The sequence below is a fragment of the Anser anser genome (genome assembly GCF_964211835.1).
Source record: "Anser anser genome assembly, chromosome: 11".
Lineage (NCBI taxonomy): Eukaryota > Metazoa > Chordata > Aves > Anseriformes > Anatidae > Anser > Anser anser.
In genome coordinates this window covers 7,596,244-7,608,575 of record NC_139732.1, presented here as the reverse complement: position 1 = coordinate 7,608,575, position 12,332 = coordinate 7,596,244, and the positions used below count along the sequence as shown (strand labels likewise).

General features: G+C 36.9%; 1 long non-coding RNA gene across 4 annotated transcripts in view; it reads left to right on the top strand.

Annotated features, from left to right (window-relative positions):
* LOC310879884 overlaps nt 1-12,332 on the top strand; it is a 32,481-nt gene that overhangs the window by 13,540 nt on the left and 6,609 nt on the right. Inside the window, exons 4-5 of one of the 4 annotated variants that reach the window (XR_014571210.1) lie at nt 1,829-1,939; nt 2,055-2,208. The exons of 1 other annotated variant lie outside the window; for it this stretch is intronic. This is a non-coding gene — a long non-coding RNA (uncharacterized lncRNA). Of the gene's footprint in view, nt 1-1,828; nt 2,209-12,332 lie in introns of all 4 variants that reach the window. 2 more of the 4 variants (XR_014571211.1, XR_014571212.1) reach the window with 2 other exon arrangements.

The window sequence follows — 12,332 nt, the reverse complement described above, 5'->3', positions numbered from 1 at the left end:
TCCTCATGCCTTCTGTTATCTCATCAACTTTATTTCTCCTCATTTTGTCTTTTCTATGGCAGTAACTAAAAGTCTTTCCATATTCTCATCCTGCCTTCTACTGAAGGTGTATAATTTAATATTTCCTACTCTTTCCCCAACAGCTTCTAAGTTGTCATATAGTTAGAGGAGCAAAAGTATATATCACTGTGAAGTCAGGGTAAGCCTGTCCTCAGCATATGCAGCCAGTAGTAATACTGAAAGAACAAAGACAGTCTTCTGAGCATCCCCTTAGTGGGGACAGTATTTGACTCTGGCCTCTAACCAACCCCTGACTTTAAGAAAATCTTCAACAACAGTCTCTCTGGCAATGCTGCCTGTCTGTTAAGGGTAATAGGACAACAAATTCAAAGGGACAGACAGAGTCACTATCACTGGAGACTCATTTCTTTAGAAGAGAGGGCTAAAAATAATTTGGCCTTTAGATAGCTGCAATATATTCCAGATGTCTAGTGCATTACCATACAATTCCTTTACTTCTCTTCTACCCCCTAATATATATGTATGATTTTTTAGTATTTTAATTTTTATTGCAAAGTTTTAAAGGATTTCTATATAATATCCAAAGCATGAACGAATGCTGACTTAAAAACAAGCAAACAAACAAACAAAAAACCCCAACCAAAACCTGAATGCAAGTTAAATGCAAAAAGCCTGCAATTAATTTATGAAATGTGCCCTGAAATGGAAGAACATATCTTTCAGCAGAAGTTGTGAACACTTGATGGAGATAGCTAATAGGATTGGCCCAGCAAAGTTGCAACTAATAGCGTGCAGCGGGATTTTCAAAAGCACCAAAGGAAAAAACACTTTAATAGAACTCCCATACTTAATCTTTTTCTTCTAGGAATTACCTCATTGTTGGTAAGCTTCCATGACATGAACTTCTCTTCTAACTCATATTAGGAAACATTCTCCTTGCTAGACTTGTGTTTTCAGGTTGCAGAAATGAAAATTAAGTTTTGTGAATCATCCTTACTTTTGATGATAGCTTCCATACGTTGTACTGCCCTATAAATCATCATAAACCCAGTTTAGGTAGAAATATGTGTATTTGAAACAAGAGTAGTTCTTCATTATACTGAACAATTAAGACATTAATGAAAACTTAATGCATTTAAATGATATATTTTGGATGAATGGAAACAGGAAAACCATTATGTTCTAACATCCTTCCAAGAGGGCCTATATGAAATATATCCACAGTGGTGGTCTGTACAGTATGTATGCTTACTCAGTAAGTAGCAGGGTCCAAATTTTATGTAAGTGTTCCATTTCATGACAATTTGGTTAGTTTCCATGGAGATAATTATGTTGTCACAATCTAAGGGTAAAGATTTCAAGTGCAAGATAAATAGGAGAAGCACGTGGACCTCCAAGCAACAAAGATGTTCTTCTTTTGCTCCATAGTAACAAAAGACAACTGTAATCACAGCAATGAAAGAGTGAGCTGTCTTTGCTATAAACATTGTTAGTGCTCAGTATATCAACACCCTCCATTTCATACTATGCCTCTCAATACCTTTTTCTTTATGATAGCGCTTTCAGTGGATAATAGTTTTCACCAGTTACAGTAGAAGGGGGCCAACTCTTTAGCAAGAATAAATCAGCCCAGCTGGACTGAAGTCAATGAAACAGCTCTAAATTAAAGCTGAATTAAGCTGCGTTGAATTAAACCATTTGAGAATTTGACTTCACATAGTCACCTCCTCTGCCAAGTGATCAGGTCAATAACATAAACAACAGAAGAAAGATACCCAATGGATTTTTTTTTTCCCTCTCTATCTAGATGCTCCCATGAGTCCTCCAAGTTGCTCAAGAAAATAGTTTGGTGAAGTTTCTAACTTACCAGTCACACAGCCACTTCCTTGCTGGGAACTCCTGCAGACTATACCCTAAGGTTGTTTGAGGTACCCTTCTGGTGATTAGTAAAGACAAAACCCCATTTTTCCTTTTTTTTTTTTTTTTTTCCTAGCTATATTTATTTAAGTTAATGACAAATACTCATCCAACAGATGGGCCTGTCATGTTTCTTAGACCGCTTGCATTTCTGGTCTGTGAATCTCCTAGAAATTGCTCTAATTTTTTTTAAATGTTGGACTATGGAAACACTGGAAAAGATTCTGACTAAAGCCCAAATGCCTAGGAATATTAAAAAATAAACTGCAGGTGAGTTGAAGCATGTTTACCATCTGTAAAGCCACTTGTTTGTTATGGATAGGTTAGTTATTGGTTGTGCTGTCTACTTCTTGGCCTTGTAAGTCGCATTCAACATTGGGATAACAAGGAATATCCACTTTCAGTGTGTAATATGCTCAGCTTTTTAACTTTAAAATCTACTCAATACCACCACAAAAGAAATATTTGATACATTGTTGTTCTAAACACTGAGAATTTGGGTGCCTAAACACAGGTACCCAGCACCAGCTTATCTTGCAGGTGGTAGAGCTGCTGCTGGGTTTAGGAAGCCCCATATGCTCCAAACCAGCAGCCAGAGGTCAAGTGGGATGGTGGCTCACCCTTCCTAAAATGACACTAAATGCTTGTGTTCAGGCAACCAGATCTCACCCTTTAGACGAAACCCACTTTGCTTCCTTGTGCTGAATGGTTTTCTTTTCTTATTGTCTTACAAAATGTGCAGATATTATTTAAAGGAAAAAACCCCAAACCCTCCATAAACTGCTGTTTGGGTGTGTTGGAAAGATAGTACAAAAGGCTGCAATGTGAAAAAACTCTTTAGAGGAGATTATTTTTACACATATGATCTATATCGTACCCATATGATTTAGGTTTTCTATAAAACATTTATGTATGCATTACATATATTAGTCCTGGGTAATATTAGGTGTGTTATATCTTTCTGTGAGGAGAATTATGTGTGTGGTATATGTAGAAGGCTTTATATTCTTAGATTATAAATATATGTTGAGACTTTGCCTTTCATTTATTAATTTAGTGGCACTGCCTCAGTTGTATGCTTTGTTCGAGACTGACAAAAGCTTCTGTAACTTAAACTATCTGAGGGAGTTTTCTTTCTGTGGTTTCACATTACTTGAGCAAGGAAGATACCCCAGACAGCGGTGCTGCGTGAGCACAGGATCTTGGTGGGATTGCCACGCTCCTGGCTTTGGTGGGGCTGTGCGTGGAGCCTTGGCCTCAGCGAGCTGCAGCCACGTCCGCTTTCTCCTCCAGATCAGAAACCCTCCCCCATTCTTGTTATTCTCTCATTCTGCCACCTGCTTTTAATTTGCGAGTGAGGCTTATTGCTCTTCTTGATCTCTCATCTGATTATTTTGTCTTACTAGCTTCTAAAGTATATGGTAATGAGAGAACAGCAACATAATAAGCAGAAAATTCCTTCACATTATGGGTTTTTGACTGATAGTTATTTTTCTTGTATCTTCTTTTCACTGCAGATGTCTCCTTTATTTATTTATTTATTGTTTGTTTGTTTTCTTCAATATAATTTCTTGATTTTAGCCTTTGGGCTAGGATCTTGCTGTTTCCATCCTTCAGTGATTTTTTTTTTTCCAAGAGAATATACTTTAAGAAACTTTTCAGTTTACTTTTCAAACTAGACTCAAACAGTGACTCAGAACTGAGCACTGAGCTGTCTGAATTATATTTGTCAACCAGTGCAGCAGTGGAAATTCATGCCATTTAAAGCAATTAAGACATTCTGTCCAGAAGTTACTTATGCTGTGAAACTGGACTTGGGAATATTCAAGCATATGAGACCTGTGTGAATTTCTGAATAGTATGTTTCTAAAAATATTTTCTCTTTACTGTGGTGATATTTTAATATACACATTTCCAAAGTTATCAGTTAATCTGCATGTGGGCTATTGAAACCTGGTCTTCCACACATCATAGGTGGTAAACAATCAGGCCCACCCTTCCAGAAACATGCAAAAAATACATCCTTCTGAATTTTCTGTGGGGTTTGCAGTGCTTGCCATGTGAGAAAAGAACAAAGAATATTTGAATTTCTTTCAATTTGATCTTGAAGTCAGGAATGTCCCATAGAGACACTTGTTCACTTTAGGGTTACAAGTATTGCTCGATCTATTAATGAACTAGCACAGCAGCAGGTTCAAGTCATCATTATATGATGAAGCACAAGGATATGAATAACAGATGCACGGATTTTGCTGCTTGCAGAATGTGGTTATATCACAGAGCAGCACAACTCAAGCACAAGTACCAATACCTTGTTAAAGAAGGAAATATCCTGAGGTTGTACTGAGGTCCATTAACAGAGCTTAGCAGAAACCTGTGGTATATCAACTCTTGCCCAGATTTTGCATTTCAGACCATTCCTTTTACTACATTACCTGTGTAAGGAGTACATCCAAGCAGATATTGCATATAAAACTCATATATTCTAAAGTTAAAGTACTTGTAAAGATTGTAAGTATCTCAGATTTTTTTCACGTTTATCATGAAAGACAAGAGCCCACAGATGCTGAGCATTATATCATGATGCAGGTGGACAGAGAATCCTGTTTCCTCTTTCCCTTCCCTCTTCCCACCCCTTCCCAAACTAAATCAGGAGTTATTGTAGGAGCCCCATTCCATTCTTTACTGTGCAAGAAAGAGATTTAGTCATTTGTTACTATGGCTTACTGTCTAGACTCTTTGGCTTTTAAATATGCTTACTCTCTTTTCTAAGATTTGATGCTAATACTATAGCATCAATTCAAATTCTCCAATGGTGGTCACTCTTGCATCTGCAATGGATAAACTGGGATAGCTATCAGACCTTCAGGATATTTCATCCAATTGAACCACACTGTGAGATGTAATAATTGATTTATTCAATGATCTCTGCTGGCTTGCATTTATACAGTCTACTAAAGGAATCCTAGGTCCTTGCACTGAGAGAATTTCAAAAGTTTCATAGAGGATGACAATAATTCAGAATGTATGAAAAGAAAATTTCTTTGACTGGGAGTCTGGAATAGTTAGAAAAGTGCTTCAGTGTCCTCAGAAGTCAAATTAACCACAGTGTGTTGTATACCTGCTGTTAGTTTGGTTGCAAGTCAAATGACCTTTATTTAGTAGAGCATCCAAATGGAGCATTTTGTGAGAGTGTTCCTTGAAGTTTCCTGGTGAAGACAGTGATTTAAAAAAAATATCTTTTTGATAGGCTTTGACTGTTCATGTAGAGAATGTGTTAATGGCAGTTCTTCCCTTTAGCAACTTAACATGGAAAGTTAGGCTTAGAAGCTGTTCTCTGCTTTTGCCACAGCTATTTTACTTACCAATAAAAATTCAAAGGGCTATGCTTAGTTTGCAATGGGAGTGTGGAGGAAAGGGGCAGCTTCAATGTCAGTGCTTGAATCATGAGGATTATATTTTATCTTGGCCATTATTTTTCTTTAAAAAAATAAATCTAACAAACCCGTGACAAACAGAGTAAATATGAAGCAATGTCAAGGCTCGTCACTCTCTTCAGCTCTAGCAGGGTTAGGCTTTCAGCTCCTGGTGCTGTTTTCTCCCAGCACCATGCCTTCTCCATCCACATTGCTTTCATTGGAGACAAAAGGATTTTTTTTTTTCTTTTTAAATTTTGGATGCTGAGGAATTGTGCCAGGTTGAGCTGGCAAAGAGATAAGTGCCACAGCAGGGAGGAAGATTCATAAATGATGAAGACACAATCTCTTAAACTCCCTCTCTCACAGGTGTTTTGTTATTAATGAAGCTGAAAAAGATGCTCCAAATTACATCTCCTCCTTGACATGAGAGCTTTGGCAGCCCTTTGTGACTGAAAGCTCCTGCTCTTGCAGGTGTGCGGGATAAACTTGCAAGCCAGAATGGGGAAATTGGAGAGAGAAAGAAAAATATTCACATACCCAAGGGATCCTAGAGATGGAAGAGGGAGGAAACAGGGAGAGCAAGAAAAAACAGTCAGTGCTTTGTGAAATGTATTCTGTCAATATAAGGGAGAAAAGATAACTATAAACTTCATCTCCATGCATCTTATTTATTCCTCCAGCCCACATAAGCATGGCAGCAAAGAGAATTGTAATCTGGTCTGTAACCCTACACTGACATCCTGTTTAAATTCCTAAGCATAGCAACCTAAAGGCTAAAAGGATTTATGAAGTTTTGTAAGCTCTTTTCCAGAAAACAAGTTATGACATCAAGGCTTTGGAACAAAAGAAAAAGGTTTATTTTTTCTGTTTTATTTTTCATCTTTTTTCCCCAATGTGTTAAGACCTGACTTGACAAACAAATGGAAAATAATTATATTATGCTGGGTTTTATTGCCTTGTTATGGAAGAATGAAGTTCATTTTTGCCTTTTATTGGCACCATCTGTTTCTTTTCTGGCAAGTATCTAAGACAGCATCATATGGTAATATCATACATATAAGTGGGCCGGTCCTGAAGTATTCGGGTTGTACTGATCATCAGATGCTCAAAACTTCTATTTTTCATTACTCCTCATTCTACTGTGTAGCCTGACAAAACAAAATTAAAAACATAACGTAAGAACTGTAACACACACTTCCCTTGGAGAGAGAGACAATAAATAGTTACCTGTTAGAGATGATGAAAAATTTAGGTAGTGTGTTCAGGAAGAGTTTTGCTAAATTATTCTCACATTCACCTTTCTAAAATACTGGAAATGTCAGCGAGCAGTGCCCTCACCACTTCTACATGTGGAGCGTGGTGCAAAGCTGTCTGATCAAGGGCCATACGTAGGTCGGCATTGCAGGGGGACGTGCTGTAGTTTTGAGGCTAATCCGAATTTTTTCATTGACCTTATTGCCAGAAGACATCTTACTCTTAGATACTCATTAAATGGCAGTACCTCTCGATTCCTTAAGGGAGCCTAAAGTATGACTGAAGTTGAGTGAGCTGTGGCGCTAAGGGACAGGGTTTAGTGATGGGACTTGTTAGGTTGGGTTGATGGTTGGACTTGATGATCCTGAAAGTCTCAATGATTCTATGATTGATTCAGTGATTCTATGAGATGTGTCTCACTTACTGTCACATAAAAAAGCAATTCCAGATATTGATGTAACAAAGCTCTATTTTAATAGTTGTTGCAGTCAAATTTTATGAAAGAATAAAAGTCCAGCTTTTCCTAAAGTCTTTTGAAAGCTTTTGGGAATCTAACTTGATAGCAAAGTTGATATACATTACCTAAAGAGATCCCCAATGACAGTTAAGGTCTCAGCTTAGAGGTAGCGGAAGAAGAGTTGATAGGTGTTTTAACTTCAGAATCCATTTTAAAGTGTAAAGGGGATTCACCATGTCTTCTTTTGTTTCTGAGTCAGTGCCAGGTGTCAACAATTCATAGTAATAAGAGACCTAATGCGCAGTTTAGGTGCTACATAGCTACACCTAAGCATAAATCACAGAATCATCTAGGTTGGAAGTGATCTCCAAGATCACCGAGTCCAACCTCTGACCTAACACTAACAAGTCCTCTACTAAACCATATCACTAAGCTCTAAATCTAAACGTCTTTTAAAGACCTCCAGGGATGGTGACTGAACCACTTCCCTGGGCAGCCTATTCCAATTCCTAACAACCCCTTCCCTGAAGAAGTTCTTCCTAATATCCAACCTAAACCTCCCCTGGCGCAACTTTAGCCCATTCCCCCTCGTCCTGTCACCAGGCACGTGGGAGAATAGACCAATCCCCACCTCGCTACAGCCTCCTTTAAGGTACCTGTAAAGTGCGATAAGGTTGCCCCTGAGCCTCCTCTTCTCTAGACTGAACAATCCCAGCTCCCTCAGCCGCTCCTCCTAAGACTTGTTCTCCAGACCCCTTGAATTATCACTGGTGCATCTGTCCTGGAGCTGAACAGCTGAGAAGTTTACTTGGCCCTAACGTTTTGATTGATTTATTTTTGACTGGTTAGAAGAGGAAAACAGTATTGTTTTAATAAATTCCTACTAAAATGGTTCACATGTTTCTATGAAATTTGCCAGTGGTGACAGTTTGTGCAGTACACGCATTTACAAGGTTTTCTGTAAACAGGGTCCAAATATTGTGCAAATGTTCTATTTTGTGAGAACTCAATTAGTTTCTATGGAGACAATTATGTTGTCACAAACTGAGTGTTATGACTTCAAGTGTGAGATAAATAAGAAGAGCATGGGAACTGCTAATCAGCAAAAATGATCTACATTTGCTTTGTAATAACGAAAAAGCAACAGCAATCCACAACAATGAAATTAAAGTCAATGCTTTCTTTAATGTTGTCAGAGAGAAACATATTAATATTCTGAATTCATCCCGTGACTGTGTGCACCTGTCTTCTCATATTACTTCACACAGTTCTTCTGCTAAAAATTAGCATCACTTTTTAAACTACTTGTTCTGTGGTAGTGGAAAACAAAACTGGTAAAGCACATATCAGGACTGACGTTTCTTCAAGGGCTATCTGACAGCTCAGATGACAGACGTGTGCACATTCACCAGCCAGTGCTTCACTTGTGTGATGTAGCTGGGTTAAAACTATTTATTGGCATTTTAAATCTCTCTTACTTACACATTAGAAAATGAAACACAGCCTGTAATCTGGATGACATACTTAATTTGCACAACGCGTGCTGTTCGCCCAGTGCACACTTTAAGAGAGCAACAAGTGAAGATCTAGCACTTACTATTGTTGTAGTTCTAAACATCTTTCCCTTATGCTGAGCATAATATCTTGAGGGAGGATTGTAAGGGGATTGTAGCCACTGGGCTAGAGACAGCCTACACCTATATTTCATATAGCCCAGGGTCATAAGATTCTTTTCTCATGTTGTTGTTGTTAATGTGCAAAGGTCTATTTTGTCAAAGGTGCATAAAAGGGTCATTCATCCCAAACAGGGAAGATATCCCTCTGCTCCGTAGGTACAGTATTAGGGAGTTTGGGGATGCTATTCAGGAGACATATACTGAACATAAATAACATATGAGAGTCTGGTAATTAGAAGTGTTTTTGTTATGAGTAATGAAACACAGAAATATACATCTGAGACAAACCTTATAAATTTATGATAGATCAGCATATACCTCTGTATGTGTGTGAATGTTAATATATATTCACACAGTTTATATTCTGTCATGTAGTATAAACATAATAGTGTAGTAAATTTAGAATATTTTCTCTTTCAATTCACACATATAGACGCTCATGTTATATATTTATATTGAGGCTCCCCCTTTCTCTTTTATTTTAGCACTGTCTTGGCAACAGAAATGGCTGGTTTTCTTTGTTCAACATTGACAAGAGCTTTTACAACTTAAAAAATCTGACACAGTTCCAGCTTTTTTTTTTTCCCTTTCTTTCTTTCTTTCTTCTTCTTCTTCTTCTTCTTGATTTTTTTTTTCCTCCAGGGTTTCATGTTACTTGAATGAGAAGGATATATACTGGTTGAACCTTCTGTGTTCAGCTGTTAAACTGACAGCTTTTTCTTCTGTCATGAGAAGGCTTTCAGTAATTTGGATGTGGTGCTTTTTCCTGTCACTGCCAAGAACAATGCTTCTGTTCAGGCTGACATCAGAGGTATAGAATTGCTCTGTGTTTGACCTCTGATAGCTGTGCATAATAGATCTGTGCATCACAAATACTCCACAAATAGTCTATTTGGGTGCATAGCTCAAGTCAAAACAGCAGTATATATTACAAGGATGTGTAAGTCAGAGGGGAGAGAGTTTAGGGGGGAAAAAGTCATTGCTAGACTTGCCATTCTGTATCAATGTTTACAAAGGAGCTATCTTCCTTATGCAAATGTGATATACTACATCTCTGCTCCTGACTCAGATTTACTTCATGCTCTGAACAATAGCATTCAGGAGACAGGTTTCTCAGAATTTTAGTTTAATTTATCTACAGATGCAAGGTAGGTAGATTTTGGGAAACAGTATAGGTTTCTCTTTCCATTACTGTTGGTTGAAATTGGAATGTGAACTTTTCGAATGCTTTTCTAATATTCAGTATGCAGTGTAAATAAGGCCAGATGGCACTAGCCAGTAGGTTGCAAAGAAGAATGAAAATTATATGGAAGTGAGGGACAGTCTGGTTCCATTTTCATGCTAGTGCTGTTTTTTAAAAAAATCTTTTTAATAGAGAAAGTATCATGTTTCTTCAGACTCCTCTGAAAATCCCTCTTCGAGTCAGTTATTTGACTTAATTAGAATTCTGTGGGTGTTATTTTATCCTTCTTTTAATCAAAATACATCTGTGAAACCTTTGTAATATACTGAAATATCTCTCTTTCCATAGATATTTTGATTATGGATAGTATTTCTTATATACCTACCAGAGTAATTTTGCCTGAAATCTGTGGTTTTGACACATCCTTTTTACTGCTCTGAAATAAACAGATGAGTCAGAAAATGGATGAAATTGGACTAATCTCTCTATTTACAAGTGAAGAATGAGGTGCAGGAGAATATTTAAACTACTAAGGTCACTAGAAAGTATGTAGAAGAGCAGCTGGTATATCCCTGTGCATTGTCCTAAGCATAAAGTCTATATTGTGATGAACTTCCTCTTTGTCTAGTTTTTGTTTGTTTTGGTGGTGTCTTGTTCTCGTCCCCCTCCCCGCAAGGAGTAAAAAAATTTCAAACTGAAATTGCTTTGGAAAATCTGTTTTGATGTGTCTGTACATGAGTAAATATCCATTTGTGTCATATTGCATCTTTGCATAATTATGCTAATTTGTGTACTTTGCAAAGGATTGACTTAGTCTTGTGATATTTCCTGTCTCTACATATATACAATGGGTGCGTTCATATGATTTTATATATATACAGACATTAGTAGCAATGGGGAATTAATTCTTATTGAAACTGTCTCATATGTCCAGAAGGCCTTCAAATATCCATAAAACATAAAAAAGTAGTACCTGTATTAAGAGTGTTGCATAAAAAGTTGAATATAATTGAGAGGCAAAGCATGTATGGGCTAAGTAAAACACTACTGTGGGCTATTGTTGTTTCAGTAAATCCATTTATCTAGATTTACATCAGAGAGAAATTTGGCCCGATAGCTCTACTGAAAATTCAGCAATTTTTAATTCTGATTTTTTTTTGTAATTAAAAAAAAATGTATATATATCAAAGTTTTATGAGCAGTTGGAAGGAACTCTTAATGCAAATGTTCTTAGCAGGAGAAAAACATACTTAAATATCCATTAAAAGAAAATTGCAAATTGAAATTAAATGCTGTAAGTCTTAGTTGTATCCCTTGGTGCAATATAAGAAACATTAACCAAAAGACATAACTTTGGGAAGTGTCTGACTAACCTATCTAGTAATCTAACCAATCTAGTGAGAATTAATTTGACCTATTATCGGCCCCGCTATTTAGAGAATTTAGACCAATTACAGATAAAAGCAGCTGTACTATAATGGAATAAAGAAATACACTTCTATGTACTTTATATCTATCTCTCTATATAATATCTATATATAAAGTTATATATATATATATTTCATGAAATGGACAGTTCTTTCTGGTAAAATAAAAGTAAAAGGAGTTCACGTCCACATTTGAAACACTTAACAGCTAAAGATAACATTTTTTTCCTGTTTCCTAGTTCAATTTTATTTGACATGTAGCATTAGTAAAAATGTGCTTGTTGTTTACTGAATATTTTAAATACTTCACCAACTGACAAGCAATTTGTACCATTTTATGCTGATGGTAAGAAATGGCCAGAGATACTAAAAGTTGATTTATTGAATGTGTTTATGAGAAATGTGCCTAATCATTTTACAGAATAATGAGCATAGAGTGCCTAACACTATGAGTTTCACCACTTATGCCTGTATTTCAGGAAAAAAAAAATAAATACAAATAGCTGTTTTCGTCTTAAATGACATGAATATTTAAGTTATCCACCAATTAGTATTAGCAATCCACCTATGGAAAGAAGATATATACAAGATTTTACCATGAATTTATCAGTATCTAATGCCGAAATTCTCAAGTGATAGGTAGGTGGTATAATTCAGTGCTGTTCCTCTGAGGTTTGGAATTTGGACCTATTTCAAATTACCAAAGCTGGGATAGAAGTACTTCACAGAGGAAAGTGAAGGAAATGTCTTCCTTGGTGCCCTCCTTGTCACATTTTCTTTTTCCATCCCATGAGGAGAAGTCAACAGGCCCAATTCCCCTCTGTGTAAATACTTCAGCTGACTGACCAAGAGGGTACTAATTCCTGCAAGTCTCTAAAAGCCTTCACTGCTGCAGAGCTCTGGAAAATGCAAGACCATGGCTCCCTTTCTTTTGTTCTCATATTGTCTGTTAAAATAGGCATTTCCTCAGGAGACATG